Source organism: Elephas maximus, chromosome 24 (genome assembly GCF_024166365.1).
Source record: "Elephas maximus indicus isolate mEleMax1 chromosome 24, mEleMax1 primary haplotype, whole genome shotgun sequence".
Taxonomy (NCBI): domain Eukaryota; kingdom Metazoa; phylum Chordata; class Mammalia; order Proboscidea; family Elephantidae; genus Elephas; species Elephas maximus.
In genome coordinates, this window is record NC_064842.1 from 59,989,366 (window position 1) to 60,009,564 (window position 20,199).

The window sequence follows — 20,199 nt, forward strand, 5'->3', positions numbered from 1 at the left end:
AGTTGCTCCTTGGAAACTCTGTGGAACAGTTCTACTCTGTCCTATAGGGTCCCTATGAGTTGGAATCTAATTGATGGCAGTGGGTTTGGTTTTAATGTTAACTACACAGATCCCACTTTTGTTTGCACACAGATCAATGTTTTTTTATGTTTGTATACATTGGTCTAACCATCACCTAGACAAGATATAAAACATTTATGGCATGGATATTTCTCTCATGCACACTCCAAGTCTATAACACCCATCCCCACCCCAGAAATCACCAGTACTTGGACTTCCACAAGCATGAATTTATTTCTCCTGTTCTTGAGCTTGGTATAGACTCATGCATATTTAGTTTTCAGTTTTTTTTTTTTTTTTTTTTGTAGTTTGTGTGTGTCTGTGTGTGTTTGCCTTCTTTCACTGAACATACGATTTTTCAGATTCACCCACTTTTTTGTTTTTGAAGTTGATGCCTTTAACTTTTATTCCCTTGCTAGGTTTTTGTCGTTTTGTAAGTCAAAATTTGTGATTTAAGCTTTTCCTTAAAACCCCCATGCTAGTTTGCTTTGGCGCCCTCCAAATACGCTAGATAAGTGAAAGTTTACAAATCAACTCAGTCTCTCATACAAAAATTTGTATACACTTTGCTCGTTGTTGTTGTTGTTAGGTGCTGTCGAGTCAGTTCTGACTCATAGCGACCCTATGCACAACAGAACAAAACACTGCCCGGTCCTGCGCCATCCTTACAATCGTTATGCTTGAGCTCATTGTTGCAGCCACTGTGTCAATCCACCTCGTTGAGGGTTTTCCTCTTTTCCACTCTCCATGTACTCTGCCAAGCATAATGTCCTTCTCCAGGGACTCATCCCTCCTGACAACATGTCCAAAGTATGTAAGACACAGTCTTGCCATCCTTGCTTCTAAGGAGCATTCTGGTTGTACTTCTTCTAAGACAGATTTGTTTGTTCTTTCAGCAGTCCATGGTATAGTCAACATTCTTTGCCAACACCACAATTCAAAGGCGTCAACTCTTCTTCGGTCTTCCTTATTCATTGCATATGATGCGATTGAAAATACCATGGCTCGGGTCAGGCGCACCTTAGTCTTCAGGGTGACATCTTTGCTCTTCAACATTTTGAAGAGGTCTTTTGCAGCAGATTTGTCCAATGCAATGCGTCTTTTGATACACCTTGCTATATACTCCTAATTGCTCTTCCCCTAATGAGAAAGCATCCTCCTTCCCTCCACTCTCTCTTTCCGTATCCATTGGGCCAGCTTCTGACCTCCTCTGCCCTCTCATCTCCCCTCCAGACAGGAGATGCCAACATAGCCCCCCTGTGTCTACTTGATCCAAGAAGCTCATTCTTCACCAGTATCATTTCCTATCGCATTGTCCAGTCCAATCCCTGTCTGAGGAGTTGACTTTGGGAATGGATCCTGTCCTGGGCTAGCAGAAGGTCTGGGGACCATGTTCACCGGGGTCTCAGTCAGACCATTAAATCTGGTCTTTTCACGAGAATTTGAGGTCTGCACCCCATTGCTCTCCTGCTCCCTCAGGGGTTCTGTGTTGTATTCCCTGCCAGGGCAGTGATCAGTTGTGGCTGGGCACCATCTAGTTTTGGTCTCAAGCTGATGCACCCTCTGGTTTATGTGGCCCTTTCTGTCTCTTGGGCTCATAATTACCTTGAGTCTTTGGTATTCTTCATTCTCCTTTGCTCCAGGTGGGTTGAGACCAACTGATGCATCTTAGATGGTCGCTTGCTAGCATTTAACACCCCACTCTCCTAAGTGGGATGCAGAATGTTTTCTTAATAGATTTTATTATGCCAATTGACTTAGATGTCCCCTGAAACCATGGTCCTTAAACCCCTGCCCCTGCTACACTGGCCTTTGAAGCATTCAGCTTATTCGAGAAACTTCTTTTCTTTTGGTTTAGTCCAGTTGTGCTGACCTTTCCTGTAGTGTGTGTTGTCTTTCCCATCACCTAAAATAGTTCTTATCTACTATCTAATTAGTGAATACCCTTCCCTCCCTCCCCCTCTCATAACCATCAAGGAATATTTTCTTCTCTGTTTAAACTATTTCTCGAGTTCTTATAATAGCGATCTTACACAAAATTTGACCTTTTGCAACCAATTTCACTCAGCATAATGCCTTCCAGATTCCTCCATGTTATGAAATGTTGCACAGATTCATCACTGTTCTTTATCGATGCATAGTATTCCATTGTGTGAATATACCATAATTTATTTATCCATTCATCTGTTGGTGGGTACCTTGGTTTCTTCCATCTTTTTGCTATTGTAAACAGTGCTGCAATGAACATGGGTGTGCATATATCTGTTCGTGTAAAGGCTCTTATTTCTCTAGGATATATTCCAAGGAGTGGGATTGCTGGATCATATGGTACTTCTATTTCTTGCTTTTTAAAAATATATATATATATTTTTTTTTAAGAAAGAGTCAAATCAATTTCCAAAGTGGAATTTTACATTCCCACCAGCAGTGTATAAGTGTTCCAGTCTCTCCACAACCTCTCCGACATTTATTATTTTGTGTGTTTTAGATTCATGCCAGCCTTGTTGGAGTGAGATGGAATCTCATTGTAGCTTTGATTGGCATTTCTCTAATGGCTAATGATCGTGAGCATTTCCTCATGTATCTGTTAGCTAAAGAATGTCTTCTTTAGTGAAGTGCCTGTTTATATCCTTTGCCCATTTTTTAATCGGGTTATTTGTCTTTTTGTAGTTGAGATTTTGCAGTATCATGTAGACTTAAGCAATCAGACACTGATCAGAAATGTCATAGCTAAAAACTTTTTCCCAGTAGGTAATCTTTTTACTCTTTCGGCAAAGTCTTTGGATGAGCATAAAAAAAGGTCTTTGGATGAGCACAGGTGTTTGATATTTAGGATCTCCCAGTTATCTAGCTTCTCTTCTGCGTTGTTTGTAATGTTTTGTATACCGTTTATGCCATGTTTTAGGGCTCCTAGCATTGTCCCTATTTTTTCTTCCATGATCTTTATCGTTTTAGGCTTTCTATTTAGTTCTTTGATCCACTTTGAGTTCGTTTTTATGCATAATGTGAGGTATGGGTCTTGTTTCAGTTTTTTTGCAGATAAATATCCAGTTGTGCCAGCACCATTTGTTAAATAGACTGTCTTTTTCCCATTTAACTGACTTTGGGCCTTTGTCAAAAATCAGCTACTCATTTGTGGATGGACTTATGTCTGGATTCTCAATTCTGTTCCATTGGTCTATGTATCCGTTCTTGTACCACTACCAGGCAGTGTTGGCTACTGTGGAGGTATAATAGGTTCTAAAATCAGGTAGAGTGAGGCCTCCCAGTTTGTTCTTTTTCAGTAGTGCTTTACTTATCCGGGGCCTCTTTCCCTTCCATATGAAGTTGGTGCTTTGTTTCCCCATCTCATTAAAAAATGTCATTGGAATTTGAATCAGAATTGCATTGTATCTACAGATCGCTTTTGGTAGAATAGACATTTTGACAATGTTGTCCTTCTATCCATGAGCAAGGTATGTTTTTCCACTTATGTAAGTCTCTTTTGGTTTCTTGCAGTACTGTTTTGTAGTTTTCTTTGTATAAGTCTTCTACACCTCTGGTAAGATTTATTCCTAAGTATTTTATCTTCTTGGGGGCTATTGTAAATGGTATTGATTTGGTGATTTCCTTTTTGTTGGCATAGAGGAATCAAACTGACTTTTGTATGTTTATCTTGTATCCTGATCCTCTGCTGAACTTTTCTATTAGTTTCAGTAGTTTTCTTGAGGGTTTTTTGTGTTTTCTGTGTATAAGATCATGTCATCTGCAAATAGAGATACGTTTAATTCTCCTTTGCCAATCTGGATGCCCTTTATTTCTTTATCTAGCCTAATTGCTCTGGCTAGAACCACCAGCACAATGTTGAATAAGAGTGGTGATAAAGGGCATCCTTGTCTGGTTCCGATCTCAAGGGGAATGCTTTCAGACTCTCTCCATTTAGGATGATGTTGGCTATTGGCTTTGTATAAATGCCCTTTATTATGTAGAGGAATTTTCCTTCTATTCCTATTTATCTGAGTGTTTTTCTCATGAATGGGTGTAGAACCTTGTCAAATGCCTTTTCTGCTTCAATTGAAAAAATCATGTGATTCTTGTCTTGTTTTATTTATATAATGGATTATATTAACTGTCCTTCTAATATTGAACCGACCCTACATGTTGTTGTTGTTGGTAGGTGCCGTCGAGTTGGTTCCGACACATAGCGATCCAATGCACAGTAGAACAAAACACTGCTGGGTCCTGAGCCATCCTTACAATCGTTGTTATCCTTGAGCTCATTGTTGCAGCCACTGTGTCAATCCACCTCGTTGAGGGTCTTCCTCTTTTCCGTTGATCCTGTACTCTGCCAAGCATGATGTCCTTCTCCAGGGACTCATCCCTCCTGACAATATATCCAAAGTACGTAGGATGCAGTCTCGCCATCCTTGCTTCTAAGGAGCATTCTGGTTTGTACTTCTTCTAAGACAGGTTTGTTCGTTATTTTGGCAGACGATGGTATATTCAATATTCTTCGCCAGCACCACAATTCAAAGGCATCAATTCTTCTTCCGTCTTCCTTATTCATTGTGCAACTTTCACATGCATATGAGGCGATTGAAAATACCATGGCTTGGGCCAGGTGTGCCTTAGTCTTCAAGGTGACATCTTTGCTCTTCAACACTTTAAAAGAGCCCTTTGCAACAAATTTTCCCAATGCAACGCGTCTTTTGATTTCTTGACTGCTGCTTCCATGGCTGTTGATTGTGGATCCAAGTAAAATGAAATCCTTGACAAATTTCAATCTTTTCTCCATTTATCATGATGTTCCTCATTGGACCAGTTGTGAGGATTTTTGTTTTCTTTATGTTGAGGTGCAATCCATATTGAAGGCTGTGGTCTTTGATCTTCATTAGTAAGTGCTTCAAGACTCTTCACTTTCAGCAAGCAAGTTTGTGTCATGTGCATAACACAGGTTATTACTGAGTCTTCCTCCAATCCTGATGTCCCTTTCTTCTTCATTTACTCCAGCTTCTCAGATCATTTGCTTAGCATACAGATTGAAGAGGTGTGGTGAAAGAATACAACCGTGACGCACTCCTTTCCTGGCTTTAAACCAATCAGTATCCCCTTGTTCTGTCTGAACAACTGCCTCTTGATCTATGTACAGGTTCCTCATGAGCACAATTAAGAGTTCTGGAGTTCCCATTCTTTGCAATGTTATCCATAATTTGGTATGATCCACAGTTGAATGTCTTTGCATAGTCAGTAAAACACAGGTAAACATCCTTCTGGCATTCTCTGCTTTCAGCCAGGATCTAACTGACATCAGCAATGATATCCCTGGTTCCACGTCCTCTTCTGAAACCGGCCTGAATTTCTGGCGGTTCTCTGTTGATATATTGCTGCAGCCATTTTTGAATGATCTTCAGCAAAATTTTGCTTGTGTGTGATATTAATGATATTGTTCTGTAATTTCCACATTCGGTTGGATCACGTTTCTTGGGAATAGGCATAAATATGGATCTACTCCAGTCAGGTGGCCAGAAAGCTACCTTCCATATTTCTTGCTCTAGACAAGTGAGCACCTCCAGCTCTGCATCTGTTTGCTTTGAACATCTCAATTGATATTCAATCAATTCCTGGAGCCTTGGTTTTCACCAATGCCTTCAGAGCAGCTTGGACTTCTTCCTTCAGTATCATCATGATATGGTCATATGCCACCTCTTGAAATGTTTGAACATCGACTAATTCTTTTTGGTATAATGACTCTGTGTATTCCTTCCATCTTCTTTTGATGCTTCTTGCATTGTTTAGTATTTCCTCAGTAGAATCTTTCGCTATTGCAACTCAAGGCTTGAATTTTTTCTTCAGTTCTTTCAGCCTGAGAAACGCGGAGCATGTTCTTCCCTTTTGGTTTTCCATCTCCAGCTCTTCACACATGTCATTATAATACTTTGTCTTCTCGAGACTCCCTTTGAAATCTTCTGTTCAGTTCTTTTACTTCATCAAATATTCCTTTTGCTTTAGCTGCTCGATGTTTGAGAGAAAGTTTCAGCGTCTCCTCTGACATCCATCTTGGTCTTTTCTTTCTTTCCTGTCATTTCAATGACCTCTTGCTTTCTTCAGGTATGATGCCCTTGATGTCATTCCTCAACTCATCTGGTCTTCTGTCACCAGTTCAATGAATCAAATCTATTCTACAGATCGTCTCTGAATTCAGGTGGAATGTACTCAAGGTCATGTTTTGGCTCTCATGGACTTCCTCTGATTTTCATCAGTTTCAGCTTGAACTTGCATATGAGAAATTGATGGTCTGTTCCACAGTCAGCTCCTGGCGTTGTTCTGACTGATGATATCGAGCTTTTCCATCGTCTCTTTCCACAGATGTAGTCAATTTGATTTCTGTGTGTTCCATCTGGAGAGGTCCATGTGTATAGTTACCGTTTATGTTGGTAAAAGAAGGTATTTGCAATGAAGAAGTCGTTGGTCTTGCAAAATTCTATCATTTGATCTCTAGCATTGTTTCTAACATCAAGGCCATATTTTCCAACTGTTGATCCTTCTTTGTTTCCAACTTTTGAGTTCCAATCCCCAGTAATTATCAATAAATCTTGATTGAGTGTTCAATAAATCTTGATTGAATGTTCAATCGATTTCATACTGCAGCATCTGATAAAAATCTTTTATTTCTTCAATTTTGGCCCTAGTTGATTGGTGCATAAATTTGAATAATAGTCATATTAACTGATCTTCCTTTTTGGTGTATGGATATTACCCTATCACTGACAGTGCCGTACTTCAGGATACATCTTGAAACATTCTTTCTGATGATGAATGCAACGCCATTCCTCTTCAGGTTGTCATTCCCAGCATAGGAGACTATGTGATTGTCCAATTCAAAATGGCCAATACCAGTCCATTTCAGCTCACTAATGCCTAGGATATCAATGTTTATGTGTTCCATTTCATTTTTGACTATTTCCAATTTTCCTAGATTCATACTTTGTACATTACAGTTTGAGATTATTAATGGATGATTGCAGGTGTTTCTTCTCATTTTGAGTCGTGCCACATCAGCAAATGAAGGTCCCGAAAGCTTTACTCCATCCATGTCATTAAGGTTGACTCTACTTTGAGGAGGCAGCTCTTCCCCAGTCATCTTTTGAGTGCCTTCCAACCTGGGGGCTCATCTTCCAGCACTATATCAGACAATGTTCCACTGCTATTTATAAGGTCTTCACTAGCTAATGCTTTTCAGAAGTAGACTGACGGGTCCTTCTTCCTAGTCTGCCTTAGTCTGGAAGCTCAGCTGAAACCTGTCCTCCATGGGTGACCCTGCTCATCTATGAATACTGGTGGCATAGCTTCCAGCATCACAGCAACATGTAAGCCTCCACAAACTGACAGATATTCATTCCTAGTATGAATCCCACTTGGTTATGTTGAAGTATCTTTTTGATATGTTGTTGAATTCTTTTGGCTAGAATTTTATTGAGGATTTTTGCATCTAAGTTCATGAGGAATATAGGGCTTTAATTTTCTTTCTTTCTTTTCTTTGTAGTGTCTTTCCCTGGTTTCGGTGTCAGGTGTATGCTGGCATCATAGAATGAGTGTGGGCTTATTCCGTCCTTTTCCATGCTCTGAAATACCTTTAGTAGTAGTGGTGTTAACTCTTCTCTGAAAGTTTGGTAGAACTCTGTGGTGAAGTTGTCCAGGCCAGGGATTTTTTTCATTGGGAGATTATTTATTACCTTTTCAATCTCTTCTTTTTTGGGGTCTGTTTACTGTTCTACCTCTGTTTATGTTAGTTTATATAGGTAGTGTGTTTCTAGGAACTCATCCATTTCTTCTAGGTATTCAAATTTGTTAGAGTACAATTTTTCATAGTAATCTTATATGATTCTTTGAATTTCAGTTGGGTCTGTTGTAATATCGCCCATCTCATTTCTTATTCAGGTTATTTGGTTCCTCTCCTGTTTTTCTTTTGTCAGATTGGCCAATGGTTTACCAATTTTGTTGATTTTTTCAAAGAACCAGCTTTTGGTCTTATTAATTCTTTCAACCATTTCTCAATTTTCTATTTCAGTTAATTCTGCTCCAATTTTTATTATCTGTTCAAGTCGTAGGGATAATTTTTTGATTTTGGCCTGTTCTTTTTTTTATGTGTGCATTTATTGATATAAATTGGTCTCTGAGCACTCCTTTCACTGTTTCTCAAAGATTCTAAAGGAAGTGTTTTCATTTTCATTGGATTCTATGAATTTCTTTATTCCATCCTTAATGTCTTCTATAACCCAGTCTTTTTTGAGCCGTGGATTGTTTAGGTTCCAAGTGTTTGATTTCTTTTCTCTGCTTTTTCTATTATTGATTTCCACTTTTATGGCCTTATGGTCAGAGAAGAAGCTTTGTAATATTTCAATGTTTTGGATTTTCCTAAGGCTTGTTTTATGACCTAATATGTGGGTTTTATGTGACTTATTCTAGAGAATGTTCCATGTGCACTAGAAAAGAAAGTATTCTTGGTTGCTGTTGAGTGGAGTGTTCTGTATATGTCAGTGAGGTCAGGTTGGTTGATTGTGACATTTAGATCTTCCGTGTCTTTACTGAGCTTCTTTCCGGATGTCCTGTCCTTCACCGAAAGTGGTGTGTTGAAGTCTCCTACTCTTATTGTGGAGCTGTCTATCTCACTTTTCAATGCTGATAGATTTTCTTTTATGTATCTTGCAGCCCTGTCATTGGTGCATAAATATTTAATATGTTTATATCCTCTTGGTATATTGTCCCTTTAATCATTATATAGTGTCCTTCCTTATCCTTTGCGGTGGATTTAACTTTAAAGTTTATTTTGTCAGAAATTAATATTGCCACTCCTGCTCTTTTTTGATTCTTTGTTTTGAGAGCTTGTTGAGGCAATCATGGTCTGTTGCTTTATGTGACTTAATATTGAATGTAGTCTTCAAGCCATCTATAAGTTACTGTATTAGTTTATGTTTGCTTACTGTATGGTAGATTTTTGCTTTTTTTTTTTTGATATGCCCAAATGGGTTACTTGAGTGAGCTAGCTTATTATCTTCACCTTTGGAGCTCCCCAGATGGCTAGAGCTGTTTTCAGGTATATCAGTCTAGGTGTCCATTCACTTCTCTTGTGTGAATCAGCTCAGTTGTGCAGGTAGCAGATCATCAAGTGTGTGGTACAGACTCTGTCTTAGAGGTGCAGGGGTGATTGGTATAGGTACCGGTATCTGGTTGTAGCAGGGAGTCATGCTCTGAACAAGGAAGGGTGCTTTTCTCTGAGGAAAGCACATCCCTCTCCCTAGAGAGTAGAGGTGGGTGGGTTCTGCAGACAGACCAGGGTACCCAATATTTTTGGTTGTAAGGTGTAGGAGCTTCCCGTTATCCTTGGACCCCAGTCATGGGTGACTGGGTGACCTCAGTGGAGCCACCAGTCCTTAGGCCCCTGATATGGGTAGGTAAGGACCTTGTTTAATAGGCAAAGCGGTGTCGAACATCAAACACCCACCTTTCCACCATACAGCTGAAACAGTTGTAGTCTGCCAACAAGGGCCTATTTTCCTGAAATAGGCCCACAGAGTTCCATGCAAGGGGAAAAGTTACTCAAAGTCCATGGACCGTGTATGCCTTGACAGGAGCAACTTCTGTCCTGAGCTCTCAAGGTTAGTGGAGTTGGAAAATTATCTTTTCCCCCAGTTGCAAATTTATTCCTTCTCCAAGGCCAGAAGAATGGCTCCATGCACTCAACAGAGCCTATCTCAGGCCCAGCAAAATCAACAGCTGCTGAAGCCAGCTTGGGCGCAGGGGGCATGGTAAAATATATGCAAGTACTTAGGTTTTGCCGAGAGCGCCTTTATTCTCTGGTTCCGGAGGTGTGAGTAGGTTGTGCTGCTGCCTGCTTCTCCCTGAGGAAACTGCAGCCAAACACTACTACCACACCACTGGTAGCCACTCCTGGAAATGGTGCCTGAGGGCTCCTGGCAATTCAGGTCTGGTAACTCCTCTCTGCTTCTGAACCATCTCTTCCTCCCCCACCATTCAGTCTGTTTTCTTCTTTTGTCTTTGATGTTCAGGGCTCCTAGCTGGTCATAAATATAATCATTTCACTTGTTTGTTTTGGGTCGCTGTTGGAAGAATGCTTGCTGGAAGCGTCTGTCTATTCCACCATCTTGGTCTCCCCTCCCATATTCACCCACTTTTGCATGTAGCAACATTTGATCTCTTTCTCTTTTTTTTTTAAATTGCTGAGTGGTATTCCATTACGTGAACAAGCCACAGACTGTAATTTACTTGCCTATTATTAGAAATTAATCTGTTTTTATGTTTTGACTCTTCTGATTAATTCTGCTATGAACATTCTCCTACAGGTCAGTTTGTTGACATATGAACTAATTTATCTTGGATATATTTTTTTTATATATACATAACCATGGAATGAATTATTGGATCACAAAATAGGCATGTTTATTTAGAAAGTTCTGATTGGTTGTCCAAAATTGTTTATAATTCTACACTCCTATCAGGAGTATATGAAAATTCCAGTTGATCCATCATCCAGTTGATCCATATTTTCACTAATATTTCACATGGTAAATCATTTAATTTATAGTCATTCTATTTTAATTTGATTTTCCCTGATTTTATCATTTTATATGATTACTCTTCGTATGAGTATCTTCTTAGTGAAGAGTCTCTTTAGGTATTTTGTGTATTTTTTAATTGGGTTGTTTGTCTTTTTCTTATAGGCTTGTGATTTACAGAACATACATATACTTTATTGATTCAAATGAAAGATTTCTATGCAAGACATTTTTGGAAGTCATTGATACATTAAATAGGCACTTGAGTGATTAACGACTCATAACACAGATATTTGTTAACTACCTCCTGTGCCAGGCACTGTGCTAGGTTATGAGAATAAGGCAATGAAGAAAGAAAATATAATTCCTGATCTTATGGGTAAACAAAACACAAACATCAATATTTAATTGCAATCAGGATACTTGTTTTAACATCAAGTGTATAGGGTGCCTTAGAGTGATTAACAGGCTAATGTATCCAAATCAAGGAGGTCAGGGGAGGCATCCCTGAAGAAAGGCCACTCCAGGCCTTAACTGTGTCAATTAAGGCACAACACTCAAATTGTTTGTAATCTAATGGAAAAAGCAGACACTACACATTTATAATACTGTTTGATTAAATGTTATGATCACAGGAATCCACATATTATGCAAGCACACAGAAGAAACACCTAATCCAGAGAGAAGTCTTATTAGGGTAAATGACAACACAATTACGCTTGAAAGGACCTCAGACCTTCTAAAAATAATTCTGACTATGATTTTTTTTTTTTTATTCCTATCCTACTTCCTTGCATTGCTGATCTATTCCCCAGTTGCACAATGGTTAAGCAATATGCCGCTAACCGTAAGGCTGATAGTTGAAACCTGCCAGTTGCTTTATAGGAGTAAGATACGCCAATCTGCTTTTGTAAAGATTACAGCCTTAGAAACCCTATGATTCAGTTTTTTTTATTGGGTCGCTAGCAGTTAGTATCAACTCAACGGCATATAACAGCTGCAACATATTTAGGAAATCTCATGGTACTTGAATTTTAGGCATTTAGGATTATCATTATGGTATATTAATGGATATTAATGATACTAGGATTATCATTATGGTGTATTAACTTGTAACAACAACAAAAAAATTGGGCCCTGGGCTTAGGTACTGTGATATGACTGAATTTGATGAGCTTTATAATGATTATCCTGCACCTAGACCAACCAGAGAGCTTTGGTGGTGCAGTGGTTAAGAGCTTGGAGATTAACCATAAGATCGGCGGTTCAAATCCACCAACTGCTCCTTCAAAACCCTATGGGACAGTTCTACTCTGTCTTAGAGGGTCACTATGAGTCAGAATTGACTTGATGGCAACGGGTTTGGTTTTTGGTAGTCTGACCAGAGTGCCGAAGAGACCATGTTAAAGCAATATAAACACACAGAGGCACCCAAAAGTAAGGCCTGGCCATCTGCTTCTAAACGTAACAGCCTTGAAAATCCTATGGACAAGTTCTGCTCTCCATACATGGGGTTGCCATGAATTAGAATCTACTCTTTGGCAATCAGCAACAAACAGTAACACTGGAAATTATAATGAAAAATATGAAATCACTACTTCAGTATGCTTTTGACTTTAGGATTTTGACATACTTTGCAGCATGTAGTTAACAACATCATCACCTACTTTTTAATGCGGACATTCTTATAACTGAGAGGACTTATTTAAATTCCATCAACTCCCCCCCCCCCCCGCAAACATTGTATGCATATGTAGAAACAAATAGGATAAAATAGGGCCTGAATTAATCAGCTTTATGATGCATGGCCATTACCTTTTTTTTTTTTTTTTTTGCACAAGGATACATTGTCAAAAACCACCTCAGATTTGCTTTTTTTTTTATTAACATTTATTGAGCTTCAAGTGAACGTTTACAAATCAAGTCAGTCTGTCACATATAAGTTTATATACATCTTACTGCATACTCCCACTTGCTCTCCCCCTAATGAGTCAGCCCTTCCAGTCTCTCCTTTCGTGACAATTTTGCCAGCTTCCAACTCTCTCTATCCTCCCATCCCCCCTCCAGACAGGAGATGCCAACACAGTCTCAAGTGTCCACCTGATGTAATTAGCTCACTCTTCATCAGCATCTCTCTCCTACCCACTGTCCAGTCCCTTTCATGTCTGATGAGTTGTCTTCGGGGATGGTTCCTGTCCTGTGCCAACAGAAGGTTTGGGGACCATGACTGCCGGGATTCCTCTAGTCTCAGTCAGACCATTAAGTATGGTCTTTTTATAAGAATTTGGGTTCTGCATCCCACTGATCTCCTGCTCCCTCAGGGGTTCTCTATTGTGCTCTGTGTCAGGGCAGTCATCGATTGTGGCCGGCACCACCTGTTTCTTCTGGTCTCAGGATGATGTAAGTCTCTGGTTCACGTGGCCCTTTCTGTCTCTTGGGCTCTTAGTTGTCGTGTGACCTTGGTGTTCTTCATTCTCCTTTGCTCCAGGTGGGTTGAGACCAATTGATCCATCTTAGCTGGCCGCTTGTTAGCATTTCAGACCCCAGACGCCACATTTCAAAGTGGGATGCAGAATGTTTTCATAATAGAATTACTTTGCCAATTGACTTAGAAGTCTCCTTTAACCATGGTTCCCAAACCCCAGCCCCTGCTCCGCTGACCTTTGAAGCATTCATTTTATCCCGGAAACTTCTTTGCTTTTGGTCCAGTCCAATTGAGCTGACCTTCCATGTATTGAGTGTTGTCCTTCCCTTCACCTAAAGCAGTTCTTATCTACTAATTAATCAGTAAAAAACCCTCTCCCTCCCTCCCTCCCTCCCTCCCCCCCTTGTAACCACAAAAGTATGCGTTCTTCTCAGTTTATACTATTTCTCAAGATCTTATAATAGTGGTCTTATACAATATTTGTCCTTTTGCCTCTGACTGATTTCACTCAGCATAATGCCTTCCAGGTTCCTCCATGTTATGAAATGTTTCACAGATTCGTCACTGTTCTTTATCGATGCGTAGTATTCCATTGTGTGAATATACCACAATTTATTTACCCATTCATCTGTTGATGGACACCTTGGTTGCTTCCAACTTTTTGCTATTGTAAACAGAGCTGCAATAAACTGAGTGTGCATATATCTGTTTGTGTGAAGGCTCTTGTTTCTCTAGGGTATATTCCGAGGAGTGGGATTTCTGGGTTGTATGCTAGATCTATTTCTAACTGTTTAAGATAACGCCAGATAGATTTCCAAAGTGGTTGTACCATTTTACATTCCCACCAGCAGTGTATAAGAGTTCCAATCTCTCCGCAGCCTCTCCAACATTTATTATTTTGTGTTTTTTGGATTAATGCCAGCCTTGTTGGAGTGAGATGGAATCTCATGGTAGTTTTAATTTGCATTTCTCTAACGGCTAATGATTGAGAGCATTTTCTCATATATCTGTTAGCTGCCTGAATATCTTCTTTAGTGAAGTGTGTGTTCATATCCTTTGCCCACTTCTTGATTGGGTTTTTTGTCTTTTTGTTGTTGAGTTTTGACAGAATCATATAGATTTTAGAGATCAGGCGCTGGTCGGAGATGTCATAGCTGAAAATTCTTTCCCAGTCTGTAGGTGGTCTTTTTACTCTTTTGGTGAAGTCTTTAGATGAGCATAGGTGTTTGATTTTTAGGAGCTCCCAGTTATCTGGTTTCTCTTTGTCATTTTTGGTAATGTTTTGTATTCTGTTTATGCCTTGTGTTAGGGATCCTAGGGTTGTCCCTATTTTTTCTTCCATGATCTTTATCGTTTTAGTCTTTATGTTTAGATCTTTGATCCACTTGGAGTTAGTTTTTGTGCATGGTGTGAGGTGTGGGTCCTGTGCCATTTTTTTGCAAATGGATATCCAGTTATGCCAGCACCATTTGTTCAAAAGACTATCTTTTTGCCAATGGACTGACACTGGGCCTTTGTCAAATATCAGCTGCTCATATGTGGATGGATTTCTATCTGGGTTCTCAATTCTGTTCCACTGGTCTATGTGCCTGTTGTTGTACCAGTACCAGGCTGTTTTGACTACTGTGGCTGTATAATAGGTTCTGAAATCAGGTAGAGTGAGGTCTCCCACTTTCTTCTTCTTTTTCAATAATGCTTTGCTTTTTTTCTTTTTATCCGAGGCTTCTTTCCCTTCCATATGAAGATGGTGATTTGTTTCTCTAACACCTTAAAAAATGACATTGGAATTTGGATCAGAAGTGCATTTTATGTATAGATGGCTTTTGGTAGAATAGACATTTTTACTATGTTAAGTCTTCCTATCCATGAGCAAGGTATGTTTTTCCACTTAAGTATGTCCTTTTGAATTTCTTGTAGTAGAGCTTTGTAGTTTTCTTTGTATAGGTCTTTTACATCCTTGGTAAGATTTATTCCTAAGTGTTTTATCTTCTTGGGTGCTACTGTGAATGGTATTGATTTGGTTATTTCCTCTTCGATGTTCTTTTTGTTGATGTAGAGGAATCCAAGTGATGTTTGCATGTTTATCTTATAACCTGAGACTCTGCCAAACTCTTCTATTAGTTTCAGTAGTTTTCTGGAGGATTCCTTAAGGTTTTCTGTGTATAAGATCATGTCATCTGCAAATAGAGATAATTTTATTTCCTCCTTGCCAATCCGGATGCCCTTTATTTCTTTGTCCAGCCTAATTGCTCTGGCTAGGACTTCTAGCAGAATGTTGAATAAGAGCGGTGATAAAGGGCATCCTTGTCTGGTTCCCGTTCTCAAGGGAAATGTTTTCAGGCTCTCTCCATTTAGAGTGACGTTGGCTGTTGGCTTTGCATAGATGCCCTTTATTATGTTGAGGAATTTTCCTTCAATTCCTATTTTGGTGAGAGTTTTTATAATAAATGGGTGTTGGACTTTGTCAAATGCCTTTTCTGCATCAATTGATAAGATCATGTGGTTTTTGTCTTTTGTTTTATTTATGTGGTCGATTACATATTCTGATATTAAACCAGCCTTGGATACCTGGTATAAATCCCACGTGATCGTGGTGAATTATTTTTTTGATATGTTGTTGAATTCTATTGGCTAGAATTTTGTTGAGGATTTTTGCATCTATGTTCATGAGGGATATAGGTCCGTAATTTTCTTTTTTTGTAATGTCTTCAAAAAAAAAAAAAATTTTTTTTTTTTTTTTTTACCTGGTTTTGGTATCAGGGAGATGGTGGCTTCATAGAATGAGTTGGGTAGTATTCCGTCATTTTCTATGCTTTGAAATGCCTTTAGTAGTAGTGGTGTTAACTCTTCTCTGAAAGTTTGGTAGAACTCTGCAGTGAAGCCGTCCGGGCCAGGGTTTTTTTTCGTTGGGAGTTTTTTGATTACCATTTCAATCTCTTTTTTTGTTATGGGTTTATTTAGTTGTTCTACTTCTGAATGTGTTAGTTTAGGTAGGTAGTGTTTTTTCAGGAATTCATCCATTTCTTCTAGGTTTGCAAATTTGTTAGAGTACAATTTTTCGTAATAATCTGATATGATTCTTTTAATTTAAGTTGGGTCTGTTGTGATGTGGCCCTTCTCGTTTCTTATTCGGGTCGTTTGTTTCCTTTCCTGTATTTCTTTAGTCAGTCTAGCCAATGGTTTATCAATTTTGATAATTTTTTCAAAGAACCAGCTTTTGGCTTTGTTAATTCTTTCACTTGTTTTTCTGTTCTCTAATTCATTTAGTTCAGCTCTAATTTTTATTATTTGTTTTCTTCTGGTGCCTGATGGATTCTTTTGTTGCTCACTTTCTATTTGTTCAAGTTGTAGGGACAGTTCTCTGATTTTGGCTCGCTCTTCTTTTTGTATGTGTGCATTTATCGATATAAATTGGCCTCTGAGCACTGCTTTTGCTGTGTCCCAGAGGTTTACATAGGAAGTATTTTCATTCTCGTTGCATTCTATGAATTTCCTTATTCCCTCCTTGATTTCTTCTATAACCCAGTCTTTTTTCAGGAGGGTATTGTTCAATTTCCAAGTATTTGATTTCTTTTCCCTAGTTTTTCTGTTATTGATTTCTAGTTTTATTGCCTTGTGGTCTGAGAAGATGCTTTGTAATATTTCGATGTTTTGGATTCTGCAAAGGTTTGTTTCATAACCTAATATGTGGTCTATTCTAGAGAATGTTCCATGTGCACTAGAAAAAAAAGTATATTTTGCAGCAGTTGGGTGGAGAGTTCTGTATAAGTCTATGAGGTCAAGTTGGTTGATTGTTGTAATCAGGTCTTCCGTGTCTCTATTGAGCTTCTTACTGGATGTCCTGTCCTTCTCCGAAAGTGGTGTGTTGAAGTCTCCTACTATAATTGTGGAGGTGTCTATCTCACTTTTCAGTTCTGTTAAAATTTGATTTATGTATCTTGCAGCCCTGTCATTGGGTGCATAAATATTTAATATGGTTATATCTTCCTGATCAAGTGTCCCTTTTATCATTATGTAGTGTCCTTCTTTATCCTTTGTGGTGGATTTAAGTTTAAAGTCTATTTTGTCAGAAATTAATATTGCTACTCCTCCTCTTTTTTGCTTATTGTTTGCTTGATGTATTTTTTTCCATCCTTTGAGTTTTAGTTTGTTTGAGTCTGTAAGTCTAAGGTGTGTCTCTTGTAGGCAGCATATAGACGGATCTTGTTTCTTTATTCAGTCCGAGACTCTCTGTCTCTTTATTGGTGCATTTAGTCCATTTACATTCAGCGTAATTATAAATAAGTGTTTAGTGTTGTCATTTTGATGCCTTTTTATGTGTGTTGTTGACAATTTCATTTTTCCACATACTTTTTTGTGCTGAGATGTTTTTCTTAGTAAATTGTGAGATCCTCATTTTCTTAGTGTTTGACTTTATGTTTGTTGAGTCGTTATATTTTTCTTGGCTTTTATCTTGAGTTATGGAGTTGTTATACCTCTTTGTGGTTACCTTAATATTTACCCCTATTTTTCTAAGTAAAAACCTAACTTGTGTTGTTCTATATCGCCTTGTATCCCTCTCCATATGGCAGTTCTATGCCAACTGTATTTAGTCCCTCTTTTTGATTATTGTGATCTTTTACATATTGACTTCAATGATTCCCTGTTATGAGCATTTTTTTTTTTAATTAATCTTAATTTGTTTTTGTGATTTCCCTATTTGGGTTGATATCAGAATGTTCTGTTTTGTGACGTTGTGTTGTGCTGGTATCTGATATTATTGGTTTTCTGACCAAACAATATCCTTTAGTATTTCTTGTAGCTTTGGTTTGGTTTTTGCAAATTCTCTAAACTTGTGTTTATCTGTAAATATCTTAATTTCACCTTCATATTTCAGAGAGAGTTTTGCTGGATATATGATCCTTGGCTGGTAGTTTTTCTCCTTCAGTGCTCTGTATATGTCATCCCATTCCCTTCTTGCCTGCATGGTTTCTGCTGAGTAGTCTGAACTTATTCTTATTGATTCTCCCTTGAAGGAAACCTTTCTTTTCTCCCTGGCTGCTTTTAAAATTTTCTCTTTATCTTTGGTTTTGGCAAGTTTGATGATAATATGTCTTGGTGTTTTTCTTTTTGGATCAATCTTAAATGGGGTTCGATGAGCATCTTGGATAGATATCCTTTCGTCTTTCATGATGTCAGGGAAGTTTTCTGTCAGGAGATCTTCAACTATTTTCTCTGTGTTTTCTGTCCTCCCCCCTGTTCTGGGACTCCAATCACACGCAAGTTATCCTTCTTGATAGAGTCCCACATGATTCTTAGGGTTTCTTCATTTTTTTTTTTAATTCTTTTATTTGATTTTTTTTCAGCTATGTTGGTGTTAATTTCCCACTCTGCATTCTAATTGCTCGAGTCTGCTCCTCTGACTTCCTATTGTGTTGTCTAATTCTGTAATTTTATTGTTAACCTTTTGGATTTCTACATGCTGTCTCTCTATGGATTCTTGCAACTTATTAATTTTTCCACTATGTTCTTGAATAATCTTTTTGAGTTCTTCAAGTGTTGTATCAGTGTGTTCCTTGGCTTTTTCTGCAGTTTGCGTATTTCATTTGTGATGTCTTGAAGCATTCTGTAAATTAGTTTTTTATATTGTGTATCTGATAATTCCAGGATTGTATCTTCATTTGGGAAAGATTTTGATTCTTTTGTTTGGGAGGTTGGAGAAGCTGTCATGGTCTGCTTCTTTATGTGGTTTGATATCGACTGCTGTCTCCGAGCCATCACTGACTGGGACGCTGGCTCCAGGCTCCGAAAACAGTCGCTGCTTCCCCGTATTTGTTCATTTTCCATCTCTGAATCTGTGTTTGTTGTTCAGGGTTCGTAGATTGTTATGTATGTGATCGATTCACTTGTTTTTCCGAGTCTTTGTTGCAAGACGGATCCGAGGTAGCGTCTTCCTAGTCCGCCAAATTGGCCCCACCCCTCCAGATTTGCCACATGATTAGTTGCATTTTTGTGACATGAAATAATTTTATTTGCTATTATGGAGATTGACGTTATTGGAGTTTTATGGTTGTGCTCATTTCCTTCATCTGGAAATTCTTCAGTTCAATAATGAGAATTGAGAGTATCTTTCAAAGAAGCCTTTCCTCACTGCTAAATTTTGCTTTTTACCTTGCAGATTGCTTGCAGCATTGGTTTTTTATTATTATTTGAGATTTTAAATCATAAATGCATTTCCACCTTATCATGTACCAGAATGGAATTAAAGTAGAATTTTGTGTCAAGAGAATCTCCTTGTTCGAAATGAATAGAACTACTTTTTCAATTTCACATTTTGAACATATCAAATGCGTTAATGATTTTTGGATGAGTAGGATATTTTTCTTCCAGCCCTATGAAGTAATTATTGAGAAATATAAACAAAATACATTTTCTCAGTTCTAAATGTCTTCTGTTCTTCCGTTTAAACTGGAAAAGTACCACATGCTTGCTGCATAATTATGACTTCTTTAGTTGCTTTTATTAGAAATGTATACTTCACTTGAATTTTGAAAGGTGTCAGTATTTTACTATTTAAAAGAAAGATTTTCTAGTGTCTTGTTACTGTTCATAAATCATTTTGCTTTTATTACTCAATGTCAAATAATTTCTTATGGTGCCAAAAGCAGTGCCAATGTTTTATATAAGTTTTTCTTGAGCTACAGATGATAAGTAAATATATGGAAACATATTTCAGGAAATTTTTTTAAAATAAAAGTGTCTTTAGCTTACCATATCTGGGCCCATGTAACCCATATACAAAAATGTAGACAGCAGTTTTAGGAAGTCATAAACAGAGTGCTTTTAATTCCAATTTCAGCCTCCAGAAAAATATCTTGGCATGTTGAACAGGAAGACACCATTTAGGAAGGGATATTGGAAAGCAAACAATACTCTTGCCACAGAGAAAAAACAACAGAACTGTTTACTATTCAGTAGATTGAAATATGTGGTGCAAAAAATTGAGAGTATTAAACAATTCAAGAGGAAGAGGAATCAGGGAAGAGGACTTATTTATTTTAGTAAAATTTAAAAAAAAATCACCTTGAGTCAGTTTCGCATCATGGGTATTTTGTGTGCTACAGGGTAAAACTGTGTTTCATGGTGATTTCTTAGCTGCCATTTTTACAGAGCACCATGCTT